The sequence below is a fragment of the Pelophylax lessonae genome (genome assembly GCF_965119305.1).
Source record: "Pelophylax lessonae genome assembly, contig: HAP1_SCAFFOLD_373, whole genome shotgun sequence".
Taxonomy (NCBI): Eukaryota; Metazoa; Chordata; class Amphibia; order Anura; family Ranidae; genus Pelophylax; species Pelophylax lessonae.
In genome coordinates, this window is record NW_028119971.1 from 97,358 (window position 1) to 108,826 (window position 11,469).

The window sequence follows — 11,469 nt, forward strand, 5'->3', positions numbered from 1 at the left end:
AAAAATTGCCTTTTTACATGCATTTTATTTGCTTAAAATAGTTACATGCTCTTGGCTGGAGACAGGCACCCTGATGGGCTGGAGACAGGTGGTATCAGTGAAAGTAAAAAAATCCCAAAGTTTGGGTTGTCCCCATAAAAGAAATAGAGGGGAAATATTCCAATGGGGACACTAGTTCTGGTGACCTGGCGGTTCCCAAGGAAATCCCTCAATCTGCAGGGATTTCTTCTAACTTCCTGTTTGGCTATGGGACACAAAGTGAAGGAAAACATCAGCAATGGGACAGATGGTGAAAAAATATCTGACTGAGGATATAACCCCCCCCCCCCCCTTACTCTATACAAAAAGAAAGTTTTACTTGTAGTTATACTTCAAGTGGCTTTTTCCAGCAAGGGCACTTCCTTTTAATCAGGTAATCTCTATTTGTTTTAACCTTAAACAATAACACAGGGAAACAAATAAAATCCCATTTTAAGTGGGCTCCAGCAAGAATTGGCCCACACCCACCATGTGACCACCCAAGCTCCCCATGCAAGGTCAAACAACCGCAAACAGAGGAGAGAGGAAGGAACTCCAAGAACCTTCACCAATGCAGAGCAACCCCCAAGCTGTAGCGCACTTCAGCAGCAGGCTTCCTTTACCCTGACACCCAGAGAGGAAGGCACAATTTCACACACAGAAAAGCTCAATAGTAAGGATAACCAAAAGGCACCACTGTACCCCGCTTACCTGGGCCTGGCTAGTGCATGAGATGAGGCACCTGCTTACGCTGTAGCAGCCAGCAGTTTCTGCTTTCTCCATGTTGCACAGTGCAGCGGAAAACTGAGAATGCGGAGTGACTAGGACCTGGAGCTCACATGTGGCAAGCCTCCACCACTATAGCGGCTTCCCTGCACTGCAGCAACCACCTTGTAAGTCCTGGGCTGCATGACACCAGCTCACATAACTTCACACAGCTTCGGGCACACAGGCACAGACAACCCAGCTGGCCACTGGTCCCCTGGGCTGGTGGAGGAAAAAAGGCACTGCAACACCCCCATCATCCAACAGGAGGGGGTGCTGGGATGGTCAGAAAATCAGAAACAACCCTGTGTAAGGCCACCACTCCCCCCCCACCCCCTCCAGTGAGAGCATACCCCCCACTACAACAGTTGCCTGCAGTGCCTCCATAGTGGAGGAAACACCATAACCGAGGGCATGGTGGAAGGGGTAGAACAAAAAGGCTTGCTATAGTGTTTCCTGGGAATTTGGGTGGAGCAACTCTCTCTCCAGGTGCAGTCGAGAAAGATGATTGGGAAAAGTGTAAAGGGTTAATTATACCCGATGCTGGATGAAAACAAAGGAGAGCTAAGTGCAAAATTTGGTTCAATGCTTCTAAGTCCTTACACACACCACTTCCAACCATAGGAGGTCCATGGATGAACTGCAGAAACCTATTAAAGAGCTGAATGGAGGAAAAGACCACATGGACCAGAAGCTTGAATCCAATAGACCCCCAGCTTTTTAAGAGCATTATTTAAGGCAGTGGTGGTCAACCTTCTTGACACAGGGGGTTTCAAGTGCAGACCCACACCACCAAAGGGACGCACATACAATTAAAAGCAAAGTTTACCCTTGAGGGTGGAAAAAAAAAAATTGTAAAATGCACATATTATTGCAGGAAAAAAAAAAAAGTGTGTACCCTTTCCTTATATCCCATGATCCTCCTAGATTTTCCTCTAAATATAAAAAACAACATAGGTTGCATATTCCAACGACTAAATTGTATGCTTACCAATTTACCAAACTAACCCAAACAGCAAAGTCTTGCCAGAGCCCAACCATGCTGCTCATTCTGATCCGCAAAGAGATTTAGAAAAGAGGCTGGGCATAAATCAGCAGGGAAGGGGAATTACTGGCATTGTATACAAACAATGCTAGAGAGGGCTTGATTACACAACATATCATTTGCATTTCAGATGAATGAAACACTGCTCTAGTAAAGCAGCCAATCACTATATGCATTGCCTATGAACTCTGCTTTGTTGGGACCACAAAGAGCATATGCGAAAGGGGAAATCATTTGCAATGCATTCTACACTGCTCCAGGGTGGGCATATAAATGAGCAACAATTAATGGCATAATAATGGCATAATAAAAATATGTTAAGCTTTGGGTCCACAAAACTGAGTGGCTAAACCCAAGCAACGAGTTAGAATGAAAGCTCATAGCTCATTTCATCTCCTTCCTTACTCAGCATAACAAAACATTAAATATTTTTCGGTCCACAAAATTGAGAGGCTAACCTAAGCCATGAGTTACATTGATACCCACCATCCGCCAATGCCGCAGGAGCGGGATTTCATCTTGCTTGGAGTGTTCATGGCTTCCCATTTTGCTTGGAGTGTTCATGGCTTTTCACTTTGCTGTTCATTGCTTCCACCTATTAATGGAAAAGATAAAATTTACAACGGCATCATGCCTATGCTTTCAGAGATAATGAAATATGAGATTTGGGTTAAAAACACAAAATGTAAACCATGTCATGAGAAAGACTTTCGCCTTGAACCTAAAATGCTGGCTGCATGGCTGTTATAATAAATCTGGCTTCCCTGCTGTGGCATTGTATTCTGACAGCGAGGAGACTCCCCTGCTGTCAAAATATACAGATCAGCTCTGCAGCCTACTGCACTGATCGAGCGGGAATATACTGACTTCTGTAAACCACATTGGCCACACATGGATCGAAATTCAGCTGGGCCCTGCTGAACCAGCCACATTTTAATCCATGTATGGCCAGCTTAAGGAAGTTACAACTCTTTCTGAATACATGTCACAGTTTAGTTACTTTAAGGCTGGCCATACATGGAACTGTTTAAATGAACAGATTTCTCCATCCACACAAGGTGGAAAGAGATGTCCTTCCAATTTTGTTAATGAATTTTAGACTGCTCCGCTGTCAGAATACACTGATCATCACTTATGGAAGGGAACAACAAGCTGGCTCGAGAGAAGTCCTATCATTAGATCTACATTTCTGGAATAGGAACTGCCATAGATTAACTGAAAATGCAGCCCAGTCGCTGCTGAACTGGTTGAATTGTGATCCATCTATAGCAAGTTTTAGTTTTTCAAGAGAATCAGCAGTCTCCAGTTGAATAAACCCATGAGGGAAGCCTCCATGTTTTCTTATGTTACTTCTATCAAAACCGCAAGATGCCTTGACACATGAAATTCTAGCCAACCAAAAAAGAACATGTATTGCTTTGTTTGCATTTAAACATTTTCATGCACTGCAAGACAGCATTTTAGTCTCAGATGGTAAAGTTACAGAAGTAATATTGAACAAGCAACTCTTATTTAACCACTTCAATAAAAGGGCACTTTCACCCCCTGCCCAGGCCAATCTTCAGTTTTCAGCTCTCTCACACTTTGAATGACAATTACTCAGTCATGCAACGCTGTACCCAAATTTTTTATCCTTTTTACACAAATAGCGCTTTCTTTTGGTGGTATTTAATCAAATTTTATTTGCAAAAAAAGTGAAATAAGAGCGAAAATGTAGAAAAAAAACACATTTTTATTTAGTTTCCATTATAACATTTTGCAAATAAGTAATTTTTTTTTTCTCATAAATTTGAACTGCTACATATCTTTGGTAAAAATAACCCAACATTACTGGGTATTATTATGTGTGACAGTTAGGGTTCTTTTACACTAGGATTCCGTCAAACGGACTCCGTTTATCTCAGCGGGGGATCGATCCGTCGATCCCCCGCTGAGCAGCCGGATGACAGCTGTTCTCTGCGCTGTGTGCGGAGATACAGCTGTCAGGTCCCCATGCATCTTCTATGGGGGAATTGGATGGGAACGGACAGTCGGTCCATTCTCATTCGATCCCATCCGATCGACGGATGGAAAATAGGGTTTCCATCCATCCAGATTTGATGGATCGGATGGGATGTCAGCGGACATGTCTCCGCCGACACCCGATGCCCCATAGATATGCATGGGGTGTCCGTTCAAATCCACAAAAAAAACTGACAGGCGGATCTGAACGGTCCGTCTGTGTGAAAAGGGCCTTATAGAGTCTATGGTGCCAATCATTAAAAATTGATCACACCTAATCACATCAGATGTACCGACGGGCCCATCTAATTTCTTGAGGCCCTGAAATGTTAGGACAGTACAAATGACCCCTTTTTGGAAAGTAGACATTGCAGGGTATTTAGTAAGAGGTGTAGCGGGGTTAAATATGCCTAAAGACATTGTTTGATATGTGGGAAGGAACTAGGCTCCCTCTAGTGGTAGCTGCATGGAATTTCCCGGGCTGTGACTTCCTTTTGGCAAGATGAAGAAACTACATCTCCCATGCTGCTCTGCAAGATCCAGGGTGCACGGCTGCACCGCACGGCACTATGGGGGAAGTTATTTAAAGGAAGAGAGAGGCTAAGCCGGGGGGGCGCCTTTCTGCGCTGGACTCTGAGGAACCAGCGAGCGAGAGTGAAGGAGTGATACTGGATATTGGGCCAAAGCCTCTTAGCCTGGAGGGACGACGTGGAACCGTCCCATCTCAAGCACGAGGCACATTCCTGGAGGTCATACTGCTGTTTGCAGAGACCGGAAGTCATCCGCCAGAAGGACCTCGCGCGGTGGGCACATAGCCAAAGGACTGAGACCGCAGTGGAAGCGCGCGAAGGAGAAACTTCTGTTGGTGAGAGGGCACATGCCCAATAACTGACTATCTGCCAAAGAGATCGTTTTATCTACAGATAGCGGTAGCGCAACAGGAGGTGATAAAACCCCGGGGTTTATCAGCATACTCTCTCAGGAGACTCATAGACAAACAATAAGGTCTGTAAAGGAGTCGCCAGAGGCTTATCTCTCTCGCAGAAGTTATTGCTCAGTTACGCAGACACCCTGTGGTGACAACAGCTCGTTGTTTTTCTCTCTCTTGATCTTCATTCCTAATTTGGATTACAAATGAGCTCTGTTCAATAACCTTGCTAGCGAAGATTAACAAGAAAGAAGAGAACTCTGGGGGAGGGACTCAGATAGGCCTACCTATCTGGTACTGTGTCTAGCCTTAATGCAGGAGGAGTGTGGGGGTATTCTTTTACCTTTTTTAAAGCGGTTTTAAATAACCTTTTATGGACTTGTATTGTATTGTATTGTATCTCCCCTATTCAATTTGATATATAGTAAACTAAGTTTGGTTAATTATAATCCTGTGTGCTGTTCCATTGTGTCACCCAGAAGGACTACTATTCAAGAAGGTAACAAGGTATTGTTGCATAGTGAAGTATTGTATTCCAATCTGTGTATCCATTTGATAGTCCAGTCCTATTCTGGGTTAGTTGTGCCTGAGGAGGGATCGAGCCAATTTGATTGGGTTGTTAGGCAGGGTGTAGACCCAATAATATAATCAGCAGCTCCTGTGGGGGTGGTGCTACAGAGGCATAGTGAGATTTTTGCAGTTGTAATTCTTTCCCACAATTCTTGAGGAAATAAATATTTTATTTTTTACACAAAATTGTAATAACAAGTTATTTCTCACACACAGTATAGGCATACTTGCAATTACACCCCAAAATACATTCTGCTACTCCTCCTGAATATGGCAATACCACGTGTGAGACTTTTACACAGCCTAGCCACATACAGAGGCCCAACATGCAAAGAGCACCGTCAGGTGTTCTAGGAGCATAAATTACACGCAATTTCATAACGACCCAACACACTTTTGAAGGCCCTGGAGCACCAGGACAATCGAATTACAAACAAAAGGACCCCATTTGAAAAACACCCCAATGTATATTCTATGAGGCATTATGAGTCTTTTCTCCATGTCTTTTTTCCACAAATTTTTAGAAACTGTGGAAAGAAAAATAAACATTTTTTATTTATTTTATCTACACAAAGCTGTCAATTTTAAAGATATTCCTAACACATAGCATGTACACAGCAAAAATTACACCCCAAAATACATTCTGCTACTCCTCCGGAGTAAGGCGATACCAGGTGTGAGAGGCCCAACATCTAAGTAGCACCTTCAGGCGTTCTAGGAGAATTGCACATCTAATTTCATTACAACTAATCACACTTTGAAGGCCCTGGAGGACCAGGACAATGGAAACACCCACAAAATGACCCCATTTTGGAAAGCAAAACACCCTAACACAATCTTTGAGGCATGGGCTGCAGACAGGCACCCGGCGCCCTCTGGCAGGCTGGACACAGGCACCCGGCGCCCTCTGGCGGGCTGGACACAGGCACCCGGAAGCCCTCTGGCGGGCTGGACACAGGCACCCGGAAGCCCTCTGGCGGGCTGGACACAGGCAACCGGAAGCCCTCTGGCGGGCTGGACACAGGCAACCGGATGCCCTCTGGCGGGCTGGACACAGGCAACCGGACGCCCTCTGGCGGGCTGGACACAGGCAACCGGACGCCCTCTGGCGGGCTGGACACAGGCACCCGGAAGCCCTCTGGCGGGCTGGACACAGGCAACCGGAAGCCCTCTGGCGGGCTGGACACAGGCAACCGGATGCCCTCTGGCGGGCTGGACACAGGCAACCGGACGCCCTCTGGCGGGCTGGACACAGGCAACCGGACGCCCTCTGGCGGGCTGGACACAGGCAACCGGACGCCCTCTGGCGGGCTGGACACAGGCAACCGGACGCCCTCTGGCGGGCTGGATACAGGCACCCAAAGATGAAGGCACAATAAACCACACACAAAAAATCCCAATAGCAAGGATAACCGAAAGGAACACTGTACCCCCCTTACCTGGGCCTGGCTAGTGAATGAGATGAGGCACCTGCTTCTGCCGTAGCTGCCAACAGTTTCTGCTTTCTACATGTTGCACAGTGCCGTGGAATGCTGAGAATGTGGTGTGGCCAGGTCCCGGAGCTCACATGTGGCAAGCCTCCACCACTACAGCGGCTTCCCTGCACTGCAGGAACCACCTTGTAAGTCCTGGGCTGCATGACAAGCCCATATAACTCCGAACAGCGTTGGGCAAACAGGCACAGACAACTCTGCTGGCCACTGCTCCCCTGGGCTGGTGGAGGAAAAAAGGCACTGCAACACCTTCATCATCCAACAGGAGGGGGGTGCTGGGATGAACAGAAAAAAACATGGGTAAAAAAACACTCCCCCCCTCCCCCTTCAGTGAGAGCATAGCCCCCACTACAAAAGTTGCCTGCAGTGCCTCCATAGTGGAGGAAACACCATAACCGAGGGCATGGTGGAAGACTTAGAACTTAAAGGCTTGCTGTGGTGTTTCCTGGGAATTTGGGTGCAGCAACTCGCTCTCCAGGTGCAGTCCTGATAGACGAATGGGGAAGTGTAAAAGGTTAATTATACCCAATGCTGGATGAAAACAAAGAAGAGAGCTCAATGCGAATATTTGTTCAATGCTTCCAAGTCCATGCACACACCACTTCCAACCATGGTCCATGGATGAACTGCAGAAACCTATTAAAGAGCTGAATGGAAGAAGAGACCACATGAATCAGAAGCTTGAATCCAATAGACCCCCAGCTCTTTAAGAGCATTATTTAAGGCAGTGGTGGTCAATCTTTTTGACACATGGGGCTTTAAGTGCAGACCCACACCAAAGGCACCTGGGCCCTTCTGGCGGGCTGGAGACAGGCACCCGGGCACACTGCAAGGGCTGGGGACAGGCACCCGGGCACACTGCAAGGGCTGGGGACAGGCACCCGGGCACTCCTGATAGGCTGGACACGGTCACCCCTGATGGGCTTACTCTATACAAAAATAAGGTTTTGCTTGTAGTTCTACTATAAGTGGCTTTTTTCTTCACTTCCTTTTATCAGGAGAGCTCTATTTGCTTAAACCTTAAACAATAACAAAGGGAAAAGAATACAATCCCATTTTAAGTGGGCTCCAGCAACAATTGACCCACACCCGCCATGTGACCACCAAAGCTCCCCATGCAAGGTCAAACCACAAATAGACGAGAGAGGAAGGAGCTCCGAGAACTTTCACCAATGCAAAGCAGCCCCCAAGCTGTAGCGCACTTCAGCAGCAGGCTTTCTTTACCCTGACACCTAGAGAGGAAGGCACAATAAACCACACACAAATAATCCCAATAGTAAGGATAACCAAAAGGCACCACTGTACCCCCCTTACCTGGGCCTGGCTAGTGCATGAGATGAGGCACCTGCTTCTCCTGTAGCAGCCAGCAGTTTCTGCTTACTCCATGTTGAACAGTGCAGCAGAATTCTGAGAATGCGGAGTGGCCAGGACCCACAGCTCACATGTTGCAAGCCTCTACCACTGCAGCGGCTTCCATGAACTGCAGGAACCACCTTGTAAGTCCTGGGCTGCATGACACAAGCCCATATAACTCCAAACAGCATGGGGCACACAGGCACAGACAACCCTGCTGGCCACTGCTCCCCTGGGCTGGAGGAGGAAAAAAGGCACTGCAACACCCCCATCATCCGACAGGAGGGAGGGTGCAGGGATGGTCAGAAGGCCCTCTGGTGGGCTTGGAGACACGCAACCGGGGCCCTCTGGAAGGGCTTGGAGAAAGGCAACCAGGGCCCTCTGGAAGGGCTTGGAGACAGGCAGACGGGGCCCTCTGGAAGGGCTTGGAGACAGGCAGCCGGGGCCCTCTGGAAGGGCTTGGAGACAGGCAGCCGGGGCCCTCTGGAAGGGCTTGGAGACAGGCAGCCGGGGCCCTCTGGAAGGGCTTGGAGACAGGCAGCCGGGGCCCTCTGGAAGGGCTTGGAGACAGGCAGCCGGGGCCCTCTGGAAGGGCTTGGAGACAGGCAGCCGGGGCCCTCTGGAAGGGCTTGGAGACAGGCAACCGGGGCCCTCTGGAAGGGCTTGGAGACAGGCAACCGGGGCCCTCTGGAAGGGCTTGGAGACAGGCAACCGGGGCCCTCTGGAAGGGCTTGGAGACAGGCAACCGGGGCCCTCTGGAAGGGCTTGGAGACAGGCAACCGGGGCCCTCTGGAAGGGCTTGGAGACAGGCAGCCGGGGCCCTCTGGAAGGGCTTGGAGACAGGCAACCGGGGCCCTCTGGAAGGGCTTGGAGACACGCAACCGGGGCCCTCTGGAAGGGCTTGGAGACACGCAACCGGGGCCCTCTGTAAGGGCTTGGAGACACGCAACCGGGGCCCTCTGTAAGGGCTTGGAGACACGCAACCGGGGCCCTCTGGAAAGGCTTGGAGACACGCAACCGGGGCCCTCTGGAAAGGCTTGGAGACGGGCAACCGGGGCCCTCTGGAAGGGCTTGGAGACGGGCAACCGGGGCCCTCTGGAAGGGCTTGGAGACGGGCACCCGGGCACTCTGGAAGGGCATGGAGACGGGCACCCGGGAAGGGCATGGAGACGGGCACCCGGGCACTCTGGAAGGGCATGGAGACGGGCACCCAAGCACTCCTGATAGGCTGGACACGGGCACCCCTGATGGGCTTACTCTATACAAAAAGAAAGTTTTGCTTGTAGTTCTACTATAAGTGGCTTTTTTCTTCACTTCCTTTTATAAGGAGAGCTCTATTTGCTTTAATCTTAAACAATAGCAAAGGGAAAAAAATACAATCCCATTTTAAGTGGGCTCAAGCAACAATTGACCCACACCCGCCATGTGACCACCCAAGCTCCCCATGCAAGGTCATTCAACCGCAAATAGACGAGAGAGGAAGGAGCTCCGAGAACTTTCACCAATGCAAAGCTGCCCCCAAGCTGTAGCGCACTTCAGCAGCAGGCTTCCTTTACCCTGACACCTAGAGAGGAAGGCACAATAAACCACACACAAGTAATCCCAATAGTAAGGATAACCAAAAGGCACCACTGTGCCCCCCCTTAGCTGGGCCTGGCTAGTGCATGAGATGAGGCACCTGCTTCTGCTGTAGCAGCCAACAGTTTCTGCTTTCTCCATGTTGCACAGTGCAGCAGAATTCTGAGAATGCGGAGTGGCCAGGACCCGCAGCTCACATGTAGCAAGCCTCCACCACTGCAGCGGCTTCCCTGCACTGCAGGAACCACCTTGCAAGTCCTGCGCTGCATGACACAAGCCCATATAGCTCCAAACAGCATCGGGCACACAGGCATAGACAACCCTGCTGGCCACTGCTCCCCTGGGCTGGAGGAGGAAAAAAAGGCACTGCAACACCCCCATCATCCAACAGGAGGGAGGCTGCAGGGATGGTCAGAAGGCCCTCTGGAAGGGCTTGGAGACAGGCAACAGGGGCCCTCTGGAAGGGCTTGGAGACAGGCAACCGGGGCCCTCTGGAAGGGCTGACATGGGCAACTGGGGCCCTCTGGAAGGGCTGACACGGGCAACCGGGCACTCTGGAAGGGCTGACACGGGCAACCGGGCACTCTGGAAGGGCTGACACGGGCACCCGGGCACTCTGGAAGGGCTGACACGGGCACCCGGGCACTCTGGAAGGGCATGGAAACGGGCAGCCGGGCACTCTGGAAGGGCTGACACGGGCAGCCGGGCACTCTGGAAGGGCTGACACGGGCAGCCGGGCACTCTGGAAGGGCTGACACGGGCAGCCGGGCACTCTGGAAGGGCTGACACGGGCAGCCGGGCACTCTGGAAGGGCTGACACGGGCAGCCGGGCACTCTGGAAGGGCTGACACGGGCAGCCGGGCACTCTGGAAGGGCTGACACGGGCAGCCGGGCACTCTGGAAGGGCTGACACGGGCAGCCGGGCACTCTGGAAGGGCTGACACGGGCAGCCGGGCACTCTGGAAGGGCTGACACGGGCAGCCGGGCACTCTGGAAGGGCTGACACGGGCAGCCGGGCACTCTGGAAGGGCTGACACGGGCACCCGGGCACTCTGGAAGGGCTGACACGGGCACCCGGGCACTCTGGAAGGGCTGGACACGGGCACCCGGGCACTCTGGAAGGGCTGGACACGGGCACCCGGGCACTCTGGAAGGGCTGGACACGGGCACCCGGGCACTCTGGAAGGGCTGGACACGGGCACCCGGGCACTCTGGAAGGGCTGGACACGGGCACCCGGGCACTCTGGAAGGGCTGGACACTGGCACCCGGGCACTCCTGATAGGCTGGACACGGGCACCCGGGCACTCCTGATAGGCTGGACACGGGCACCCGGGCACTCCTGATAGGCTGGACACGGGCATCCCTGATGGGCTTACGCTATACAAAAAGAAGGTTTTGTTTGTAGTTCTACTATAAGTGGCTTTTTTCACTTCCTTTTATCAGGAGAGCTTTATTTGCTTTAACCTTAAACAATAACAAAGGGAAACAAATACAATCCCTTTTTAAGTGGGCTCCAGCAACAATTGACCCACACCTGCCATGTGACCACCCAAGCTCCCCATGCAAGGTCAATCAACCGCAAATAGAAGGAGCTCCGACCGCAAATAGAAGGAGCTCCGAGAACTTTCACCAATGCAAAGCTGCCCCCAAGCTGTAGCGCACTTCAGCAGCAGGCTTCCTTTACCCTGACACCTAGAGAGGAAGGCACAATAAACCA